Source organism: Lissotriton helveticus, chromosome 6 (assembly GCF_964261635.1).
Source record: "Lissotriton helveticus chromosome 6, aLisHel1.1, whole genome shotgun sequence".
In the NCBI taxonomy this organism is placed as follows: domain Eukaryota; kingdom Metazoa; phylum Chordata; class Amphibia; order Caudata; family Salamandridae; genus Lissotriton; species Lissotriton helveticus.
The window spans coordinates 8030416-8043152 of record NC_136067.1 but is presented as its reverse complement, the minus strand read 5'-3'; the positions used below and the strand labels follow the sequence as shown (position 1 = coordinate 8043152).

Sequence of the window (12737 nt, the reverse complement as noted above, 5' to 3'; positions counted from 1 at the left end):
AAATATTGTAAACATAAACACAAATATAACCATGGAGACTAGGAAACTAAGAGCAATGCATTGGGTTTAAAATTATGAGATAACAGTAAGTTCAAATAAGCACAGTTTATTTATACATAAAATTAATAAAAAATACATAAAATCACAATAGATTTGGGAACACAGAGAATATAACAAGGGAATGAATCAAAACCATAAATTCATCTAATCAAATTCATACACCTAAAACAAGGAAATACACAAAAATCCTAAATCAAATATCGATAGTATTATTCCCTTCAATTCAACGCGTTTCGACGGACATTTAGCCTATCGCCGTCTTCATCAGGAAATATAGTCTGTATTCCCAAGAAATCTGCAATTACATAAAATATGTCTTAGTGCTATCACCATGGCATAATTAAAACTATCCTGTACATTCAATCAAACCACAATATCATTTTAAATAAAACCCAGCTATTGCTCAGAATATCATAGCAGCATAACCATCACATCCTCTAGGATAAACCATGCTGAACAAAAGATGAAATGCTGTATCTAGATTTCATTTCACCCAGATTTATGATCCACTGGTGTGATGGTTATAAATGTAAATAATATGTCGTCTGTATTAGGATGTATACATCTAAGATAAATTTTCGTTGTATTTTCTGTTTGTAAAAAAACTGATCTGTGTGATAGTTTGTGTTAAAAAACTGTGGATATGCTGCTATGATATTCTGAGCAATAGCTGGGTTTTATTTAAAATGATATTGTGGTTTGATTGAATGTACAGGATAGTTTTAATTATGCCATGGTGATAGCACTAAGACATATTTTATGTAATTGCAGATTTCTTGGGAATACAGACTATATTTCCTGATGAAGACGGCGATAGGCTAAATGTCCGTCGAAACGCGTTGAATTGAAGGGAATAATACTATCGATATTTGATTTAGGATTTTTGTGTATTTCCTTGTTTTAGGTGTATGAATTTGATTAGATGAATTTATGGTTTTGATTCATTCCCTTGTTATATTCTCTGTGTTCCCAAATCTATTGTGATTTTATGTATTTTTTATTAATTTTATGTATAAATAAACTGTGCTTATTTGAACTTACTGTTATCTCATAATTTTAAACCCTATGCATTGCTCTTAGTTTCCTAGTCTCCATGGTTATATTTGTGTTTATGTTTACAATATGTGTTATCCTTCTATGTCACTGAGAAGTTGATGTCCGTAAAATTTATATACCCAAAGGGAATTTTATTTTTGACATAAAGTCACAAAATCTTACTGCAGCGCTTACAAGGCATTGGCATAGGTGGAACGGCAATGCCCTGGTTCGTGTCTTTTTATCTGAATGCTTCTTTCAGGTCATTTCTCCCCCCTACTGTTCCCAACCCCATACTTCACACCACAGCGTTCTCCAGGACTCTTCACTTAGCCCTCACATGTTCAATGTTTATATTCAAGCTTCGGCACAAGTTAGCAAATCTATGGGGATCGCGTTATCTTATGCGAATGACACACAGCTTGTGCTCTCCTTCACAGAGAATCCTTCGCTCGATGAGGCCAACTTCCAAAGAGAATTGCTAGATGTTGCATCTAGACCCTGATGAAGTGAGGACTCTTGGCGCTATCCTTCTCTCCAGGGATCATCCCAGCGCTCAATGAAGTGAGGACTCTTGGCGCTATCCTTCTGTTACATCTGGCACCATTGGCATGGGTCTCCCTTCCATTTTTTGTTGTTGCCTCCTGTGTTTTTGCTGTTGTTAGATGCTTTGGGCACTGTGCCACTGCTGTTCAGTGCCACAGTGCAAGTGCTCCCTATTGTAAATTGATGTACTATTCAGTGGTTCCATGTTTGACTATTTGGTTTACTTGTCAGACCCTAGTCTAGTGCACTGAGTGTGCCAGGGCGTGTAAATCCAAATGCTGCCAGTGGGCCTGCAGCACTGGTTGTGCCACCCACAGAAGCAGCCTTTTAAAATGTGTCTAGGGTCTGCCATTGCAGAGCCTGCGTGCAGTCTGGTACTGTCATGCCGAATAGGCAAGTGTACCCACTTCCCAGTCCCTAAACCTTCCTTTTCTTCATATCAGTCACCCCATGGTAGGCCCAAGGGCAGGGTGCATTGTAAGTATAAGGTAGGACAAGCCCTGATGTGTGTGGCATGTCCTAATAGTGAATTACAGCCATTTTCGTTTTTCACTATTGCAAGGCTACCTGTTCTCCATCGGCCAGAATGGGCCATTAGACTTATTACATTTTATAATCCTAACTGTCTCAGAGAACATAGTAGAAGTTCGAGTTTAGTATGCCGGAACTCAGAATAATAAAATACATCTTTCAGTGAAGTTTATTTTAATATTCTGTGTTTGCAAATACCACTTTTAGAAAGTAGTTATTTGCTTGTCTAACTATTCAAACCTGCCTCTGCAAGGTTGTGTATTCCTATGTCTGGTTTTGTGAGTGAAAGGGCTGGGGAATTCCAGGAGACAGGCTGAGTCACCCAGTGGTGAATAGAGAGATCTGCATCTAGATGGAAGGGAGGAGTGCACCTGAACCTTGAATAGAGCTGTGCCTGCCTTCCACAATGCTGGCTCCACCCCCTGGGGAGCGGCTGATGTCTCTGCCCTGCACACTGAAAGAAGAGAAGGAGCCCTGTAAATAAAGTGCTCCAGGGCTGTACTTGCCTTCCACAATGCTGGCTCCACCGCCTGTGGGGCGTCTGATGTGCATACCCTGTACTGTGAAAATAATGGAGAAGTCTGGTAAACAGAGTGCTTCAGAACTGGTTTGGACTGGGCAAAGGCCCCTCTCCCCTCAGGGAACAAAGGATTTTGGGGTATAAGTATTGGGACCCTGATCCCATGAAATTAGATCACGTTGGACTACAAGAATAAACCTTTACTGAGGAGAGGAACCTGAAGAAACTGAGGAGAGACTATTCCCAAGCTGAAGTGAGGGCTCTTGGCACTATCCTTCTCTACAGGGATCGTCCCAGTGCCTGGTGAAGTGAAGTCTCTTGGCGCTATCCTTTTCTTCAGGGATCGCCCCAGCGCCTGATGAGGTGGGGGCTCTTGGCGCTGCCCTCCTCTCCAGGGATCGTCACAGCACCTGATGAGGTGGGGGCTCTTGGAGCTATTCCTCTCTCCTGGGCCCTCCCCCAGCCCCTGATGAAGTGAGGGCTCTTTGCGCTATCCATCTCGCCAGGGATCGCCCCAGCGTCTCATGAAGTGAGGGCTCTTGGCGCTATCCTTCTCTCCAGGGATCGCCCCAGCGCCCCATGAAGTGAGGGCTCTTGGCGCTATCCTTCTCTCCAGGGAACACCCCAGCGCCTGATGAAGTGGACACACAGCATGTCCGCTATCTTGCAGACACACAGCATGTCGGCTCTCTTGCAGACACACAGCATGTCGGCTGTCTTGCAGACACACAGTATGTCCATTCTCATCCAGACACACAGCATGTCCGCTCTCTTCCAGACACACAGCATGTCCGCTCTCTTGGAGACACACAGCATGTCCGCTCTCTTCCAGGCACTGAGAATGTCTGCTCTCTTTCAGACACACAGCATGTGCGCTCTCATGCAGACACACAGCATGCCCACTCTCATACAGACACAGAGCATATCCACTCTCTTGCAAACACACAGCATGTCCGCTCTCTTCCAAACACAGAGGAGGTCCGCTCTCTTGCAGACACACAGCATATCTTCTCTCTTCCAGACACACAGCATATCCGCTCTCTTCCAGACACTGAGAATGTCTGCTCTCTTTCAGACACACAGCATGTCCACTCTCTTGCAGACACACAGCATGTCGGCTCTCTTCCAGACACACAGCATGTCCGCTCTCTTGCAGACACCCAGCATGTCCGCTCTCTTCCAGACACACAGCATGTCCGCTCTCCTGCAGACACACAGCATGTCCGCTCTCTTGCAGACACACAGCATGTCCGCTCTCTTGCAGACACACAGCATGTCCGCTCTCTTGCAAAGACACAGGATGTCCGCTCTCTTGCAGACACACAGCATGTTTGCTCTCTTGCAGATACACAGCATGTCCGCTCTCTTGCAGACACACAGCATGTCCACTCTCTTGCAGACACACAGTATGTCCGCTCTCTTGCAGACACACAGCATGTCCACTCTCTTGCAGGCACACAGCATGTCCGCTCTCTTGCACACACAGCATGTGCGCTCTCTTCCAGACACTGAGAATGTCTGCGCTCTTTCAGACACACAGCATGTGCTCTCTCATGCAGACACAGAGCATGTCCACTCTCATGCAGACACAGAGCATGTCCACTCTCTTGCAAACACACAGCATGTCCGCTCTCTTCCAAACACAGAGGATGTCCGCTCTCTTGCAGACACACAGCATGTTTGCTCCCTTCCAGACACACAGCATGTCTGCTCTCTTGCAAACACACAGCATGTCTGCTCTCTTCCAGACACACAGCATGTCTGCACTCTTGCAGACACACAGCATGTCTGCTCTCTTCCAGACACACAGCATGTCTGCTCTCATGGAGACACACAGCATGTCCGCTTTCATGCAGACAAAGAGCATGTCTCCTCTCTTGTAGACACACATCATGTCCGCTCTCTTGCAAACACACAGGATGTCCGCTCTCTTGCAGACACACAGCATGTTTGCTCTCTTGCAGATACACAGCATGTCCGCTCTCTTTCAGACACTGAGAATGTCTGCTCTCTTTCAGACACACAGCATGTCCACTCTCTTGCAGACACACAGCATGTCGGCTCTCTTGCAAACACACAGCATGTCTGCTCTCTTCCAGACACACAGCATGTCCGCTCTCATGCAGACACACAGGATGTCCACTCTCTTCCAGACACACAGCATGTCAGCTCTCCTGCAGACACACATCATGTCCGCTCTCTTGCAGACACACAGCATGTCGGCTCTCTTGCAGACACACAGCATGTCCACTCTCTTGCAGACACACAGCATGTCGGCTCTCTTGCAAACACACAGCATGTCTGCTCTCTTCCAGACACACAGCATGTCCGCTCTCATGCAGACACACAGGATGTCCACTCTCTTCCGGACACACAGCATGTCCGCTCTCTTGCAGACACACAGCATGTCGGCTCTCTTGCAGACACACAGCATGTCCGCTCTCTTGCAGACACACAGCATGTCCACTCTCTTGCAGACACACAGCATGCCCACTCTCATGCAGACACACAGCATGTCCGCTCTCGTGCAGACACACAGCATGGGCACTCTCTTGCAGACACACATCATATCTGCTCTCTTGCAGACACACATCATATCTGCTCTCTTGCAGACACACAGCATGTACACTCTCTTGCAGACACACAGCATGTCAGCTCTCCTGCAGACACACAGCATGTCCGCTCTCTTGCAGACACACAACATGTCGGCTCTCTTGCAGACACACAGCATGTACGCTCTCTTGCAGACACACAGCATGTCCACTCTCTTGCAGACACACAGCATGTCCACTCTCTTGCAGACACACAGCATGTCCACTCTCATGCAGACACACAGCATGTCCGCTCTCTTGCAGACACACAGCATGTCGGCTCTCTTGCAGACACACAGCATGTACGCTCTCTTGCAGACACACAGCATGTCCACTCTCTTGCAGACACACAGCATGTCCACTCTCTTGCAGACACACAGCATGTCCACTCTCATGCAGACACACAGCATGTCCGCTCTCTTGCAGACACACAGCATGGGCACTCTCTTGCAGACACACATCATATCTGCTCTCTTGCAGACACACATCATATCTGCTCTCTTGCAAACACACAGCATGTCTGCTCTCTTCCAGACACACAGCATGTCCGCTCTCATGCAGACACACAGGATGTCCACTCTCTTCCAGACACACAGCATGTCAGCTCTCCTGCAGACACACAGCATGTCCGCTCTCTTGCAGACACACAGCATGTCGGCTCTCTTGCAGACACACAGCATGTTCGCTCTCTTGCAGACACACAGCATGTCCACTCTCTTGCAGACACACAGCATGTCCACTCTCATGCAGACACACAGCATGTCCGCTCTCTCGTAGACACACAGCATGGGCACTCTCTTGCAAACACACATCATATCTGCTTTCTTGCAGACACACATCATATCTGCTCTCTTGCAGACACACATATAGAAAGAACAATGGTCCTGAACCTATTAATTATGATTATTGACTTAATCAATTATGATGCACACAGTTTTTATTGTACTCAAGTTGCTTAGTACCACAAGATAAACCTACACCACGGTTACAGAAAAACTTATAATTTTTGTTTTTAATTTTTAGCAGTTCATTTTATACACAATATATCATTTCAGAGTAGATAAAAACAGGGTGGTTGCCCAAAAAAGGAGCGTGCAAAGAAAAGCGTGATCAGAAGTGTAAGACAGATAAATAGAAAGGAAAATTCACAATAGTGATCAGAAAAAATTCACATTATTTGACAATCAATACCGGACCTTTGATTTGCCGTATTGAGTACCTGGCCAAACCTTTTTTTAAACTTTCTGTAATCAAAACATTATTGCATCCAGACATATAAGTCCTAGGGTTTTTTTGCACTATATATACAGTTTTTAAATAGTTGGTCCAAGGTTATATGAAGGTAGCGTCGACGTTTCGACTCGTCTTATGCCCAAACGGTGATTTGGACCTGGCGATTGCGAGTCTTCATCAGGACTGGAAAAACAGACGTGGGCAACCAAGGGATACTAATAACCCTATGGAATATAGAATTCAGATTACTAACCGTGGTGAGATTAATTGAAATAAAACGATAACCCATAAATGGGTCGGTCTCGTTTCTTACCCTTCAAAAATGGAAAAACAATAGGAGGAGGTCCATAGGTACAACTTCCCATCAATTCTCCTGTAAAAGAAATGAAATGAACCTAGAGTTTATCTAGGTCTAATAGTTGGCAATTCTCTAACCATGATCAGTGTTGAAGAAAGGGTTGTTTACCTTAATATAGGATTCTCTCCTCACTTATGTTGAGAGGGCACAGATCCTCATGTATACATCATGGTGGAGTAATCTACAAATAATTTATGGTAGTGTGAGTATACAATTCACCCTAGATACAGCATAAAGGTGAAAGCTCATTCCAAAACATTTTTACCTTGATATAATTGTCGTTCGATCGAATTCTTATTTGAGGGGCTCCTGTAGGTAATATCAGGTAGCTGTATACGGAGACAAAATAAGGTCTCACTTGAAATGTAATATAATTTATTATACAGCACAGAATCATTTAGGATCGATCAGTGCAATTACCTTCTTAACGCGATTCAGATAATCAGGTCTTGATTTGAAATGGGCTCCTACTCATAAAGTCAGGTAGCTGTAAGGGAGACAGAGATATAGTCTCGCTTAATATCAATGAGGGAATGTTGATCCGATTTAATTTCAGCAGCGAAATCCTTTTCAAAGTTTTGCTGCGAATTTAATCACACCCAAAGGTTCAAGGGCTTACCTTATTGCCGATTATTCAGCCGGTATGTACAGCCAAGCCTCAGTGTGTGCGAGGACGCCGCCGGTAATGCAACCACATTTCCGCGTTCAATTGTAGCCAGCCTTCCTCTCCCGATTAGGCATAGAGAGAGGACTTATGTTGTAGAAATCACGTAACCTTACAAATGTGTAAACACCCGAGCCGTTTTTTTTTAAAAAAAGGACTCGTGTTAGTGCTAGTCACCTATTTATTTTATTTTAAGCACTTTATATCGCTATTAAAAATATTTCGGAAAATTATTTTACAATTTTTTTTTTTCGTGGTGATTATTTAAAAAGGGGTTACACTAAATTCACGGGGTTAACTTATATCCATCCAGTGTTCTATCTAGGGTAACGAGGACCTAGATTAGTGTCAAATCGATTATGTGTACACGAACTAGATGAGCGACTTCATAATAGACATAAAAGATGGACAATTCTTATTCTATTATTGAAGCATGCATCCAAACTTCCCTTGGAAAAGCCATATTAATGGCTATGCCTATATATATCCAACCACATAGGGTGGAAAAGGAAGTACCAAACAAGTGTAACAATCACACTGGTCGTCATAATTTTATCATACATTTGGAAACCTCCTCCAGTTATGACCCACGTAGGTATACAGCTTCTTCTCTGGGATTATTCCATTACAGTTGGAGTAAGGTAGACAAAAGGCACATTTATACACATAGAGTTGGTAAGGGATTTTTCAAAAATTCTCAGCAATATTACATCTGTTTAGTGTGGTGTTTTCCAGAACATTACGGCAGTCTCATATAAAGTCTAAACAGGTATCAGTGCATAGGAAAGATCATACAATTATGCAAATATACACAGATATGATGGAAATAAATTTACATTTGCTTCCATTTGATTGACACAGTCATATATATATATATCTATACCTAGATATGATGATGAATATATTACTTAGTGATTAACATTCACATGTTAAGGTGGATACAATCAGTGTTCGGTACATCATTTTCACAGCATTGCTATAATCACATGAGACAAATTCAAGACAGCTGTTCTTATAACACCAACAACAACTACTGGTATGTTTAGTCTACTGGATTCATATTCCCAACAGTGCCACTTGTTTATTCATTTCCTCAAGTTCATTGAGGCCCTTATTGACCGTATTTAGAGTATATATCCACTTACACTCCCTCCTATTCAGGATGTTATGTAGGTCACCTCCTCGTGGGTTCGCTGTTATTTTTTCGATGACCCACCACCTCAAGCTGTTTTCTGGGTGCTCAAATCTACTGAAGTGATCAACTAAAGGGGGCCCCCTGGACTTTACAACGTATCCGACTCATGTGTTGCAAGATCCGGCATTTTATTTTCTATGTGGTCTGTCCCACATACAGAAACCCACATGGGCACCTGATTGCATAAATTACCCATGAGGTGTTGCAGTTGGTATGTTTTGTGAGTTTATATATCTGCCCATTATGATTAAACATGTTACCCTCTATTGTAAGGGGGCAGGCTTTACAAGACCCACATTTTCTGTGGCCGTTAACTGTTGGTGCATCCCATAGTGTAGATTGGCTCAAAGGCTGTTTTTTGGGTAACAAAGATTTGACTAGGTGATCACGGATGTTCATCCCTTTCCGGAAGGCGTGTAGTGGTGGTGGAATCCCCCCCAATTCACCGCTGATTAGATGCCAATGACGGTTCACACATTTTTTAATAGCATTGCTTTTCGTATTAAACGTCGTCACACAAACCAACCTTTCTTCCTTTGGTTTTGCAGACACACAGCATGTCCGCTCTCTTGCAGACACCCAGCATGTCAGCTCTCTTGCAGACACACAGCATGTCTGCTCTCTTGCAGACACACAGCATGTCTGCACTCTTGCAGGCACACAGCATGTCTGCTCTCTTGCAGACACACAGCATGTCCACTCTCATGCAGACACACAGCATGTCCGCTCTCTTGCAGACACCCAGCATGTCAGCTCTCTTGCAGACACACAGCATGTCCGCTCTCTTGCAGGCACACAGCATGTCTGCTCTCTTGCAGACACACAGCATGTCTGCTCTCTTGCAGACACACAGCATGTCTGCACTCTTGCAGGCACACAGCATGTCTGCTCTCTTGCAGACACACAGCATGTCCACTCTCATGCAGACACACAGCATGTCCGCTCTCTTGCAGACACCCAGCATGTCAGCTCTCTTGCAGACACACAGCATGTCCGCTCTCTTGCAGGCACACAGCATGTCTGCTCTCTTGCAGACACACAGCATGTCTGCTCTCTTGCAGACACACAGCATGTCTGCTCACTTCAGGACACACAGCATGTCCACTCTCTTGCAGACACGCGGCTTGTCCGCTCTCAATCTATAGTCACAACAGAGGTTTCAAAGGAAGCTACTCATGACATATAGAATTATAGATGGGTAACAGTGAATGACACTGTTCTGATGGCTGCGGAGGCTCCTGGGAGTGACCGCGGCCCTCCGCGGATGCCATTAGCAGGCAGCATGTGCGGGACACCTTGGGTGCAGGCTTAACACAGGTTAATTGAGTAAAAGCCTGCTCCCGCAGCAGGGCCATCTGCCTGCCATCCTTGGCGCATCTCATTAGCAGGCAGCGGACGAGCAGCCACGGGGAGGGTTGCAGCAGGAGGCCACAGCTGTCAGCAGGGTTTATCCTCACCCACCGCTCCCAGCAGACACACACTTCACTCCACTCCAAGGTCAGGCAGCCCTGCGCCCCAGGAGGAGAAGGACCCACAGAAGTACCAATCCTACTCGTACCCCATTTACTCTTTATCAATAAAGATGTGTACAGCACACCCACTGCTGGACAGACGAGCAATGCAATGCCAAATAGAAAACAACTGGCCCTGCACAAGCAGCTACAGGGAAACACAGCCCTTCCCAACCTGATACATTTCAGCCATTGGAAACACAGCCCTTCCCAACCTGATACTGTTAGACCTGGCATCATTGGCGTGAGTCTCCCTTCCATTTTGTTGCTGTTGCCTCATGTGTTTTTGCTGGTGTTAGATGCTCAGTGCACTGTGCCACTGCCAACCAGTACCACAGTGCAAGTGCTCCCTGTATAAAATGTATACATTGATTGAATTCCATGATTGGCTCATTGGATTTACTGTTAGTCCCCAGTAAAGCGCACTAGGAGTGCCAGGGCCTGTGAATGCCAATGCTGGTAGTGGGCCTGCAGCACTGGTTGCGCCACCCACAGCAGCAGCCTTGTAAAATGTGTCTAGGGTCTGCCATTGCAGAACCTGCGTGCAGTCTGGCACTGTCATGCTGGCTGGGCAAGTGCACCCACTTGCCAGTCCCCAAACCTTCCCTTAACTTCATATTAGTCACCCCTATGGTAGGCCCACGGGCAGGGTGCATTGTAAGGATAAGGTAGGACAAGCCCTGATGTGTGTGGCATGTCCTTCACAAATGCTTAACCTATAAAGCTCTGAGATAAGCCCTGTCTGCTCGCGCCACACTACCTAGAGGTTGAGCAAGGGTTATTTTAGAGGGTAATCCCCTTGTCCTGACTAGAGGAAAGGGACCCTGCTTGTCACAAGTACTTACCTGTGCCAACCAGAGACCCCCAAATCTAACAGATACACTTCAGCCTTTGGAAACACACCCCTTTCCAACCTGAAACACTTCAACACCGGAAACACAGCCGTTCCCAACCGGAAACACAGCCCTTCCCATCGGATACACTTCAGCCACGGGAGTGTGAGTCTGCCCAAAGGTTGCCTATTGCATCCAGCACAGGCTAAGACAACACCTTCCAGGGTTGTAGGATCCCACCTCTAGGTGGATTGCCCAGGACTCCCCCGCCCCCCCAAGGGGAACGTGTTAGCCAGATCTGGTAAATATCACGGTTAAGTTCCTTGGGATCTTCACCAAGGACCCCAGAAGGGATATATCCAGGTCCTGGTGCGCAAGGAAGGACAAGTTGCTCGACTTGTCCTGACCGGCGGCAACGATGATGGAAATGGCTGAGGCAGTCAAGGACATCGGGGGAAGCAATGGTGATGTCGGTCCTGCTGAAGGATGACCAAAGCTGGAAGAGCTGGCTTCTTCGGAGGCAGGTCTGGAGACCTATCTAGTGACGCCTTGGTGTGCAGTCTAGCTAGGGTATCTGGACATTCATAGTGAAAGACAAAGTGCCGTCTTCGCTAAAGAACTTTGTTACCCCAAAGGTTATAGGGTAGGGTGGGCTGGGCATGGCAGGGAAGGCTCGTCTGGCAGGGACTAGCTTCCCATATGGGCCAGAGCTTTGAAGAGAAGGTTAACAGGAACAGCAAAAGTTTAACCCCTTCTTTCTGTCCACAGTCGAAAGGGAACAGACCCACATAGGTGGTGGTGAGGCAAAGCGGATGTTGCAGGTGAGTTATCTGTCTTCTCCAGTAAGGCTGGGGACAAGAAAGTGCAGTGGCTGGACCAGTGTTGAGAAATCTCTAGGGATGCCTGGATTCTCCAGATAGTACTGGGGTTCAGAATATAATTCTGGGGCACCCCAGTGCATACAGTAAAACCCCACCCTCCAAAGAGGGTTTGAAGACTCTGACTGCCCGAAGTACGAAGTTTGGAGGCCAAAGGGTCAATCCAGAGCTCCCTCCTCCACTGAGGGGATTCCTCAGCAACCTCTTCCTGGTACAGAAGAAAGGGAACGGTATCAGACCAGTGATAGATTACAGGGACTTCAATGACTGGCTCTCGACAGACACTCCAAGATGAAGGCGCTTCAGCTCTGGAGGCGCTCCAGCACGTCTAGACCTAAAGAATGTCTACCTTTCAGCTCCTGCTTTGGGCCCCACTGTCGTTTCTCACTGTTCCTGTGGGGAGAACTGTGGGAGTTCGGAGTAGATCTGTCTGGGTTATCTTACACCCTCAGGTGTTTTCCAAATTGCTCTAACAAGTGCTGGCATGGTTAGGGGATTATGAAATCAGACTAATTATCTATAACTCGAAAAAGAATTCTGTTGCTGCAAGCAGCAGGTAAGTGTGTCTGTGTTCTGTTGCTGTTGAAAACTGAGTCTTTCTGAGTTTTGTTGTTGTAAGACGGCTGTGAGTCTTTCTAAGCTCTGTTGCTGCAGGAAGGTAGAGAGTTTTTCCAAGTTCTCTTCCTGCAGGAAGGTAGTGAGTCTTTCCAAGTTCTCTTCCTGCAGGAAGGTAGTGAGTCTTTCCAAGTTCTCTTCCTGCAGGAATGCAGTGAGTCTTTCTG

At 45.9% G+C, this 12737-nt stretch overlaps 1 protein-coding gene across 4 annotated transcripts in view; it reads right to left on the bottom strand.

The window, feature by feature from the left end:
- The window catches only part of LOC144762126 (phosphofurin acidic cluster sorting protein 2-like), a 642794-nt gene that overhangs the window by 501927 nt on the left and 128130 nt on the right, over nucleotides 1–12737 (bottom strand). The window contains exons 1-2 of one of the 4 annotated variants that reach the window (XM_078647260.1): nucleotides 7140–7177; nucleotides 6983–7055 (exon numbers count right to left, since the gene is read on the bottom strand). The exons of the other annotated variants lie outside the window; for them this stretch is intronic. The gene's annotated coding sequence lies outside the window, so the exon portion shown is untranslated. Of the gene's footprint in view, nucleotides 1–6982; nucleotides 7056–7139; nucleotides 7178–12737 lie in introns of those variants that run through there. 4 annotated transcript variants of the gene reach the window in all.